Source organism: Chinchilla lanigera, unplaced genomic scaffold, assembly GCF_000276665.1.
Source record: "Chinchilla lanigera isolate Chin_1 unplaced genomic scaffold, ChiLan1.0 scaffold00002, whole genome shotgun sequence".
Classification (NCBI taxonomy): domain Eukaryota; kingdom Metazoa; phylum Chordata; class Mammalia; order Rodentia; family Chinchillidae; genus Chinchilla; species Chinchilla lanigera.
The window spans coordinates 13,803,580-13,814,262 of NW_004955403.1; positions in this window are offsets into that span (position 1 = coordinate 13,803,580).

Below are 10,683 nucleotides of genomic sequence, written 5' to 3' on the forward strand. Positions count from 1 at the left end.
GAGCAGATCTAGATTTAAAATTATTTCACAAAGTTAATTTAGGATTGTTTTTAATGATTCAAATAGTGCAAAGTAATGAAGGAATTATATAAGCATTATCTCAAACATCCTCATTAGTAGGGGTTAGCTATTTTGATGTGAAAAGCATGTATTTCTCTTCAATGTGTAACATTGAAAGGAAATAAAATATTTGCTTCTACATTATTCACCATTTCTCTTAGGAGAATAAGCATGTATTGCCATCTCCAGCTCTGACGGCAATCTATATATCTCAGTATATTGATGGTGAGGAACCAATCTCATGCTGATGATTCCTGCAGAGTAAACCATTATGGCTGCTGAACTACTGCAAAGCATTATGTCATCAGACCAGAAGCACACACGTCAGAATCCTTGCCAGCACCAGGCTTTACCAGTAATGTCAAACACAGAAGCAAGGCAGAGGAATCATTGAAGATGAAAGTGAGACACTTGCTGCTGTGTTTTTCTTCCCCACTTGGACCCATGTTCTCTAGCCTAAATTTATAGGTAAGGCTATTAAAATTAAGTGAAGGAAGAACCTAGATGATAATTGCCATGAAAAATGAAAAGGCTACTTGCCTCATTCATGCATAAAATCCATAGAAAAGTCTCTTTCATTTAGTGGACTTGAAAAGTAACAACATAGCCACTGTATTTACTTCTTGGGCTGCAAATTTCTCAAACTGCCATCACTTACAAAAGAAATTTATTCTCTCATAGTTCCTAAAGCTAGAAGTCTGAGATTAAGATGTTGGCAAGGTCTCTCTGAAGAGCAAAGAGAAACACCTTTGTTGACTTTACCTCACTTCTGGAGAGCTTTGCTGTTGAGTGGTCTATGAGTGGATCTATCCTCTGTCCCCATCCTCAGTATGGAAAAATAAAAACAGACAAGAGACAAAATAATCTACATATGATTCCTAAGAATTGATTTCATGATAAAATAAGACTAAAGAATTGCACTGATGAACGATAAGCTCAGGGACCTAAGCTTACAGCCAACTGTAGTTGCAAAGATTATTAATGAAAATAAAAATGACTGAATGGCTGCAATCATGGCCACAGTAGACTTCTGTCCACAAGTGAATTTGTTTTCAAAGTAACACTCTGCTTGATGGCCTTAATGTCAGTGTTCCTCAGTTTCCAGAAGACTTCAGAAGTATTCAGTTACCACATGTCATATAACCTAGGGAAATTTTATACTCTCATACGTCTGCATTTTCTATCTCTGCTATAAGTGCTGAATGTTATTACTTTAAAGTAGTTTTCACATATAAAATAATTCATCATAGAATTAAATTTCTTCTTTTCTGGAGATTTTAAAATCCTGATGATGTTGCATTGTCAAAAAAGCTCTTCAAAAAACTTGGCATCAAATTCTAACATTAAAAGAATTTTTTATGGAAAGCCCATAATTCTACTTCTTTTCGTATTTTAAACATGAATAGCAAAAAATATATATTACTAGATCTTTATCTGTCACTGACAGGTAATATCATGTACATTATTTAAATAAATGAAGGTTAAGCTGATTTTGTTTAAACCAAAACAACTTTTAGTTATATTATAGACTATAGGCAATGAATGGTTATTAAGGAAATACTTATGAGAAAATATTTAGATGTTGATATATTTAATCAGTTAGTACAAAACTGCTCAAGTTTGAGGAAAATTTCCACTACTGATTTTAACTGATTTTTTAAATTCATAGTTACATCATTTTTTCTAAGTTAGTCAAATATTCATTCATTGTTTTCAAGAAAATATATTCCTTTGGAACAAAAATAATTATCTCAAAGTGTCTGTCTGATGATTGTTGTAATAAAAGCAAGACCATAAAAATACTTAGAGTCCAGATATCAACACAGCTTAGATATTTTTTCAGTATTTATTTTTAATGAACTGGCCTCCTGGAATTGTTCTACACAATTATGGTACATTTAGGTCCTCAGCAGTGCTACACATGTCCATGTGAAGAGCTTAATTGCAAGCCAAACCTAAAACTTGGGCCACTTTCCCTTATTACACTTGATGTGGCACTCACACGGAAGCCAAGTTTGGCCTCCCTCCACTCTGCATGAGTTGGTCAGGTCTAGCTCTCCTTATAGTAGCTGTGTAGACCTCTCGGGATACCGTGGTCTCTGCTGTTTTACTACAATGGTATGTAACAACTGTGTCCAAGCTACCAACTTAATCATTGAGGATACACATGCTAAATTTCAACTCAGGGCATTGTACATTTAGATCTTAAATGTATAAAACTCCACATAGTCACAATTTAGATAACTTAGTAATATACAAACTAAGTTTTAAAAGTTTTATAATGAAGCCAGTTTATCATATAAAACTTTGCATAATGATATCTTTGTAACATGGCTACATTTTTCAGGAAAGAAAATCTGGAGAGTTCATTACACTTTTTCTCTCAGTCATACAGGATGGTCTCATACATTTTAATTAGAATGGTGAACTCCTACCATCTTGTCTAATGAAACTCTGTATTATCTCTAAGGTTTTATCGAAGAATTATTTTCTTATTCCCTATAATGGTTTGAGCAATATTTCATTCTTACATCTGGTAATCTGAGCAATGTAGTTGAGGATAGCGATACATAATGTAACAACCACTGTTGATTCGTATTATTTTGTCTTGAGACTCTGTATCACTTTGAATGTTCTTGCTTTGATTTGTTTATGTTTGTGATACTGGTATGCTGCTACTGTTTTATTTCTTTGCTTGTTTATTTCTTGTTTACTATTCTCTTTAAAATAAAAATAAACTATCCAAAAAAAGAAAAAGGAATTTCAAAACCTGCTTAATGTAAATACATAAATTTCTGACTTCTCAGATAAGTCACAGAACTGTCATACCTCTAAACTCTTTCAAGAATTCTGGACATAAGATTATTTGAACTTTTACTTTCTTTCTGGAGAGGATATTTTTTGCTAACTATTTATAGTTTTTTACTGTGGGAAACATTTGGAACTAAGTTCTGAAGATTGAAAACAAACCAAAGAAAAGAACAGTGCTGTTATAAAACTCACAGTTTAGTGGAAGAGACATATGGACAAAGTAAACAAATAAATTTAAAAACATCATGTTGAATTTTTTTTTAATTGACTTCAATCTAAAGAAAATAAAAAGAACAGAAGGTGAAGGTGGGGTCCTCTACTGATAGTATAATCTGGAAGGGTCCCAACAAGGATGAGATTTTCTAGCTGGGACTTCAAAGACAAAAATGGATGCTTTCACAAAAAGCATGGCAGCAAAGAAGATTCCAGGCAAAGAAAACAACTACCCAAAAACCCTAAAGCAAGAAAGAATGGGGCTTGTGAAAGGAACTGAAAAACTTTCCATTTGACATCTACCTGGGCCTCAGAAAGAGAAATTTGCAAGAAATGACTCCAGAGATAACGCCAAGGACAAAAATCATCAGGGAATTTCAGTGCATAATATGAAATCTGGGTGTGTTTTAGTTACATTGAAAAAGCTTACAGTGAATCTTGTTTAAATTCCAACCCAGTAATTCTCTTACAAATGATTGGAAGGAGATAAAATATGAAAGGAGTGAAATCAAACTAGTTCTTTTAGGGATCCAGTAAAAAAATGTAGCAATGTTTGAGTCTGACTATTCTAACAAAATACTTTGTTCTGAATTTTATATTGGAATGAAGTCAAGGGAAAGAATAAAAATGGCTTAACCTTCCAGCCTCGGAGCCAAACCACTAAGTCAAATGTGGCAGCAAAATACTGAGAGTGGGGAAAGTCAAGGGGCAGAACAAGGGGAGAAGGTGATAGAAGAAAGATTAGTAAGAATTCAGTTCAAAGTGTGAAATCTCCCTGAGGCATTAAAGTCTCTAAGACTAGCATGAATTTAGAAAAGGAGGCCAGGATGTACACATTTTGGAGTCGTGAACATGTAGAAGTTAAAGCCAGACACAGTATTTAATGTTTGTGTATGTTTTTATTCACCATTACTGTTTATCTAGAAGTTGTCATTGACACTTTCTATTTTCCCTGGAATTCAGTGTGACATATTCTTCCCATCAAATCCCTGTCTTGGCTCTTTAACAAGAAGGAATCTGACATCAACTTTAGTAATTCTGCCCTAATAGTACTCATTATATAATACCTTCTCTGTGCATGGAAGTGCCCCTAAAGTTCAGGCTCTAGCTTCCAAACTACATCCATGTCCCAACATTGTTTTTCATTATCATCTTCCTTAGGAGCACTTTTCCCCTATTTCCCACTATGAAATTGTATTGCCGTGGACAAATATTGCACATACATTTATAATATTATGTATGTCTATCTCAGTTTTATACATAAAAAGGGATAAATTCAAAGATTACTTATTTTATTCAATGCAGAGTGGAAAGTGACTAAATATAATTTTCAAGTAAATTATTAAAAGCTAATAATAATTGTAACTATATTTGCTGAGTAGCATTTAATGTAATTCATTTATTTAAAATTGTATAGAATTATATATGCAAATTACAAATGTACATAAATGCAAAATAGCAATGTAATAAAATTTTAAATTGATGATTCAAAACTTTTTCCAGTGAAAGTAAACAATAGAAAATTAAATTGACCAAATTACTTTTAATGCACTTCACATTTTAACTCTTGTTAATATGAGAAAATTAGCTGCTAGTCATTCAGGTATTGTAGATAACTTCTTTCTTTCTTTAGTACTTGACGTAATTTTAGGTTGACTAATGTTGTAGAGATAATTAAACATGAATGACCTTTACTTCACCCCCAAAACCAAGTTCACACAAAAGTGCTAAGTATCAAAAATGCACTACCACATCCACAAATAGCCAATAGCAGCCTATAGGCCTATAGGCACCATCTCTGTCCCTGCGACTTCTAGATTTAGCAAATATTCATCAGTGTATTCACAAATTTTCATTGTCAATTCATAATTAATTCCTTTCCTTTTCTTTCCTTTTTCTTCTCTTTCTCCCTTCTTTCTTTTCTTTCTTTCATGGCAATGGGGGATTAAACCCACAATTTAATTCTGAACTGCATCTCCAGCCCTTTTCTTTTTACTTTTTTTATTACTATTATGAAACAGGCTCCCACTAAGTCATTAAAATGTACAGACTGGACATGAACTTGCAGTTCTTCTGACTCACGTCCCACAGTGCTAAGATTACAGGTATATGCCACTGAGCTAGCTCCTTTTATGTATCTTTCAAGAACTCTATGTCAGGGTGCCTGTGTGACGCTCAAGAAAATCACAACAGAGAAACTCAATATTAAAAGGTAAAGTTTGTCAGGTAGGGGTCAAGTTCAAAGGAGCACAGAGTATTGCAGTAAGTTTTCTTTTTTCCCCCCTTCTTCCACCCAAAACCAATTTTCACTTTTGGGGTGTGATGTCATTTCATTATGTATGTACATTTTACTTCACCCCAAGTCTTAGCATCTAACATTGCCATGATCGCCAGCTCTTACTGAAATCCCCATGGAGGATATCAGTCTCCTGCCTTGGAGCATGGCACATAGATAAAAAAGAAGACAAAAAGAGAAGGATAGGCAGTTCCTGGGGCTCTGGGATGACCCAATACTCTTGATGGAACAAAAGGGCCGATTGTCAGAGCGCTCACAGCTTTCACTGATACCACTCAGGGAGGCGGGTGCGGGTTGTGGCAGAGTGCATGGAAAGAGAAACTTTGCAGAAGTGGCATGGAAGGAGAAACAGAGCACTCTTGCACCAGGCACTGAGGCTCCCCAGTCAGTGATGCAGCAGATAACTTGATGTGTGCAAGGCTGGCACCTCAATGCCAGGAAGGTATAATTCTTTTTTGAATCTCATGGCCTCAGCTGAGATGTTATCTCATGTCTTAGCCCTGGGATTTCACATGGTCTTGCTCAAACCTCCATTCCAGCCATCGGCTGGAGGGAGCAATTCCTGCCTGCATGCTGCAGTGAGACACATTGGCCCCTTGTTCCAGACTCAATGGCATTCTTCTGCCAATTAAGGGAACATCTGCTTCTATATACCCAGCTCTGCATATCTCAGCAAAGAGGGTTGAAGTAAAGGTCAGGTAAACATAGACACAAGGAGCTTCATTTCTCAGGCGAATGTGGTTTGGCCATCTCCCACATACCTGACTCCTTGTGACTTAAACGCCCCTTTCCTATTAAGTAAAATACAGTAAATAAATATATAAATGAATAATTGAGTCATAAATTCAAATCAAATTTTCAGAAACTGTGGTATAATCAGAAAAATAATAAACCACTAAGACATTTTCTTTTAATGCTACATTATTTTAATTCCATGTTTTAATTCTATAGAATCATCAGTGGCAGATAACCTAAAACATACATGGGTGTTTGGGAAAAGTAATATTTAATCCCAGGCTCTCTTTTAAAGTGCATATTTGTATTCATTTCTATTTCAGGATATCCTGACCTCATTTTTCAGCATATCGCCCTTTCCTTCACAGTAACAGCTGACCTGTGGATAACCCTGCCCAGAGTTTTCTGAAAGACTACAAATTATTTCACAAAACTAGGCTAAACTCACATAATCCAAAATCTTGGTAAGGGAAATGGACATCTAAGTAAAATTGCTATTTAAGAAACTACTTGCCACATACAAGGCTACAATTTGGAAAAAGAGTGAGGAAAAGCAATTCATTAATAATCATTTCCTCTGCCTTTTCCGCTCAGTCTTGAAGAAATTCAGTTAGCCATGGTGCATTTTTTAAATGCAAACATAGAAGACAATTGTCTCCGAATCATTTTTCTTAGTTACTCAAGCATGAAAAACAGTGTTGTTAAAAGTATCAAATTTTTTCAGGAAATAATATTACTAAGTAATCTTCAAAAATCCCAGCTGGAAGTAAAATCGTCTTATTATCAAATTTAGTAAAGTACAGAGCACGGCACAAGTGGCAATTTGCTGATGGCATGAAGAGGGATGAATTTGGAAGGACTCAAAGAAGTAAACACAGCTCTGGAGCTGTGAGGCTCCCCAGAGTTACATCTACCCGCTCAGTGACCGTAATAGGCATATTCCACCTACTAATCATATCTCGAGAAACCTTTGTAGTCTTTCAAACAGCTAATGAATAGCTGTCTAGATCTGCCACTGATTGAAATAGTTTAGGACACTGTTAAGGCAAAAACATTCCAGGCAAGTCCAATTTGGCTTACATTCAAGAACACAAGCTTTCTAAATCTTTTTCTCCCTTACCACTTTGAAGCTTTAGACTCATAGTCTAATATTCTGAAAGCCTGCATTTTATTTTAAGAGAAAGAGGGTTTTTTTGTATTGGAACAGTTTGTAAACCTCTTACATTTCTAACACTTTTTATCTAGGTTATTGTTCTGTCTTATACTTTAGAATCTTCAAAGGCAAGATCCATTAAGTCTTAACTTATTCTCAATAGCACCAAGTACAATGCCATTTGCAAATAGGTGCCTAAAGTGCTGTGGATGATAGAATGATGATAGTGACCTACGAGCTCAGAAAAGAACTGAAATTGTTTAAAAGTACAGACAATATGCACCTTGTACAAGTTGCTTTTATCTCCAAATGGTAATTAGCTTGCTTAAAATGTAAGTAATTAATACAGTTGAAAATACATCAAAATAATTGGTGTGGTACTTCTTAACATGAACAATTTTAAGCAAAAAGGTCCAGTAAAGCTCAAATCTTAGAGAATTTGAATGGTCTTGTATCTATTTCTAAGAAGTTGGGTTTGGAATATAATTAATGCCACTATTAGAATATATTTTTGATGTTCTTCTTGTTTTAATTTTTTCAGAAATATACCCTCTGCTTACAATGATGTCTGAAAAATGTAAGGTTTTAATCAATGCAGCTGAAACCTGGACAGAGTCGCAGCCTTGGGGAGTCCATCCTCACCCTCACCCTCCCCTTCCAGTGTGGGAAGCAGACTCTGTCCTGGGCAATACCTGAAGCCTCCGTGAACTCAGCCTGCATCCCCCTACACTTGTGGAGGCTGGGCCCAACCACAGACAGTCTCAGGAACTCTGGCAAGCTTCCCCCGCCTTTCCCACACACTCCTGGGAGCCAACTGAATGCAAGAAAGGTTGGGAGCATCTGGGACCCCACCTTGGGAACATTCATCAGCACAGGGGCTGCACTGAGCACTGTGGATCTGCAGACTCTCCCTGCCACTCACACACAATCAGGAGAGTGAAGCTGCACTCCAGGAAGCTTTTGGATCTTCAAAAATGACAAAATGAAGGAGCAAAATGCAATCCCAGACCTCCACACCACCCAAAACAAGTCCAGGAGACATCAACACAGAAAAGCCTGGAAGTCATACACCTGAAATTTCTGAAATGATAGCAACTGAAGTAAAGAAACAACTCCATCAGGCCATAGAAGACATCAGATCAGAAATAATGTCTCAGGTGAGAAAAGAAATGACAACAATAATGAAAGAAATGTTCAGCATATCCAAAGATGACATAGATGAGAAAATAGAAGAGTATAGACAACTCATGGAAACCTTCAGGGAACAATATAGAAAAGAACTAGAAGGTATGAAACAGGTACAAACAGATATCCAGGAAAATAAAAATTCCATTGAAAGCTTGCAAAACCACCTGAATGAAGTAGATGGGGAAAAACTGTCCATGTGAAGTGGCAACTGTTCATGCTAATGTTGCCATAATAACAAAAATCTGCAAAGATCCCGAAGATCTATCAATGGGAGAATACATGAAAAGTGTATGTGTATAGGAGACTGCAACTGAACACCTAAATGAAGTCTCAGAAGAGTAGAACAGGAGAAATACTTCTTCTGCTTTTCTGCTTAGTCTACTATAATTAGTCTCAAAAGAGAAGAATAAGAGAAGTTTACATCCTAGGTGTTTCCACATATTTTTAGGTCTTTGGTGAAAAAAAGTAATCTATTGTTGTGGAAATCAGACAGTATGGTGTATCCTCATCCATCTTATTCACTTCTGCTTTTCCCCGAATTCAAAATGAACATAAATGGCCAAGTGATTCAGGAGATCAAGGCAGCCACAAAAGCACAAATAAATATGGGCTAGGCTTATTATTATACTCATTGTTATGCTGTTCTTCTTTATGTTCTTTAAGGATAGATTTGACTTTGACTTTTCATGATATTTTAGTATATGATATTGATTACTTCTGGACCTGATATTTTCAGTGAACATGGAGGCTAGAGGATCTTTTATGGCCAGATATCATTTTTGCTGTATCTTTGAAATTATCTGAGGTTTGGGAGAAATATCTACAAAGGATTGGAGGGAAACTTCAGCCTGAAGCCAATGTTCTATGTACTGACTAGCACGCTAGTGACGCAGTGTGTACATTTGTCAAAACTCATAGAACTATATGTGCAAATGATTGTATTTTATTGAACAATATTAAATAAAGATATTACACACAAACGCACATTGGATCATAGTCTCTTTTCATGAAAACTATGTACTTAGCATTACTGAAATGAAATGTGAGACTCACCCCATCCTTTTTTTCCATGGTGCAAAATAATTCTGCCTCAATGCTTTTAGGGGTTTTGCCTTTAAGTTCAATCCATTTTCTACAGTGGATCATAATCTAAATATTTTCTAATTGTTTTAATGCTACTTTCTATGTGTGGATTTTTCCTCAGCATAAGATGCCTTCTAAAATTAGTCATTTTTTGACTTTTACTTCTACCAAGCTATCTGTAGTAACTTTTTTTATTAAAAAAAATAACAAAATAACAATATAGAGACAATCAAAATAAAGCAAAATCAATAAAATGATACAAGGTTTCAAAACAGAATGATAGGAATTAACGGTGGTTGTTATATTACATATTGTTATCTTCAAGATGTAAGAAGGCAAGATAGAGAGTATAGCTGGTAATCTGAAAAACTAATTTGAAGACAGCAGTGTGACATATAACAGCCATTGGTGAATTCCGACCATCTTGTCTAGTGAAGCTCTGGACTCACTTTTACCTCCCTCCTTTTCTATCATTTTTCTTCAGATGTACATCATAACTGTGCAGCTTTTCATTATTTCCAATAAGATTTTCATCGCTCTAATTACTTTCTACTTCCTTTCTTCTTTCGAGTGATTTTTTTTCTGCTAAGTTTTTATCTCTGTATTCTTTATCTCTAAATTATTTATTTAAAATGTTCCCATGTTAGCCCTTTAAAATCACTTTTTTCCTCCATTACAATTATTGACACATTAATTGTACTAAGATCAATCTTTATTTATTTTAAATATCTCTGATTTATTAGAGCAACAGTGTGATCAAAATATAAAGTGAATGTTTAAATCTTGAAAAATTCCCTACAGGAAAAGATACATTGCCATTAATTCCCTTCAAAATACTCTCCTGGCCTCAGATACGCTAATCTTGTCATTCTTGCCAGTTTCTGAAGCAGTCCTGGAAGTCCTCTTCTATGAGTGTTCTACAAATCGTAATCAAAATAAAGTGAATGCCACTGCCGAGTGCCATCCTGCAGAAAGGCAGGCTGGCAAAAGCATTATGGTGTGTCCTCATCCATCTTACTCACTTCGCCTTTTCCCCAAATTCAAATCGAACATAAATGGCCAAGTGATTCAGGAGATCAAGGCAGTCACAAAAACACAAATAAATACAGGCTAGGCTTATTATTATACTCATTGTTATGCTGTT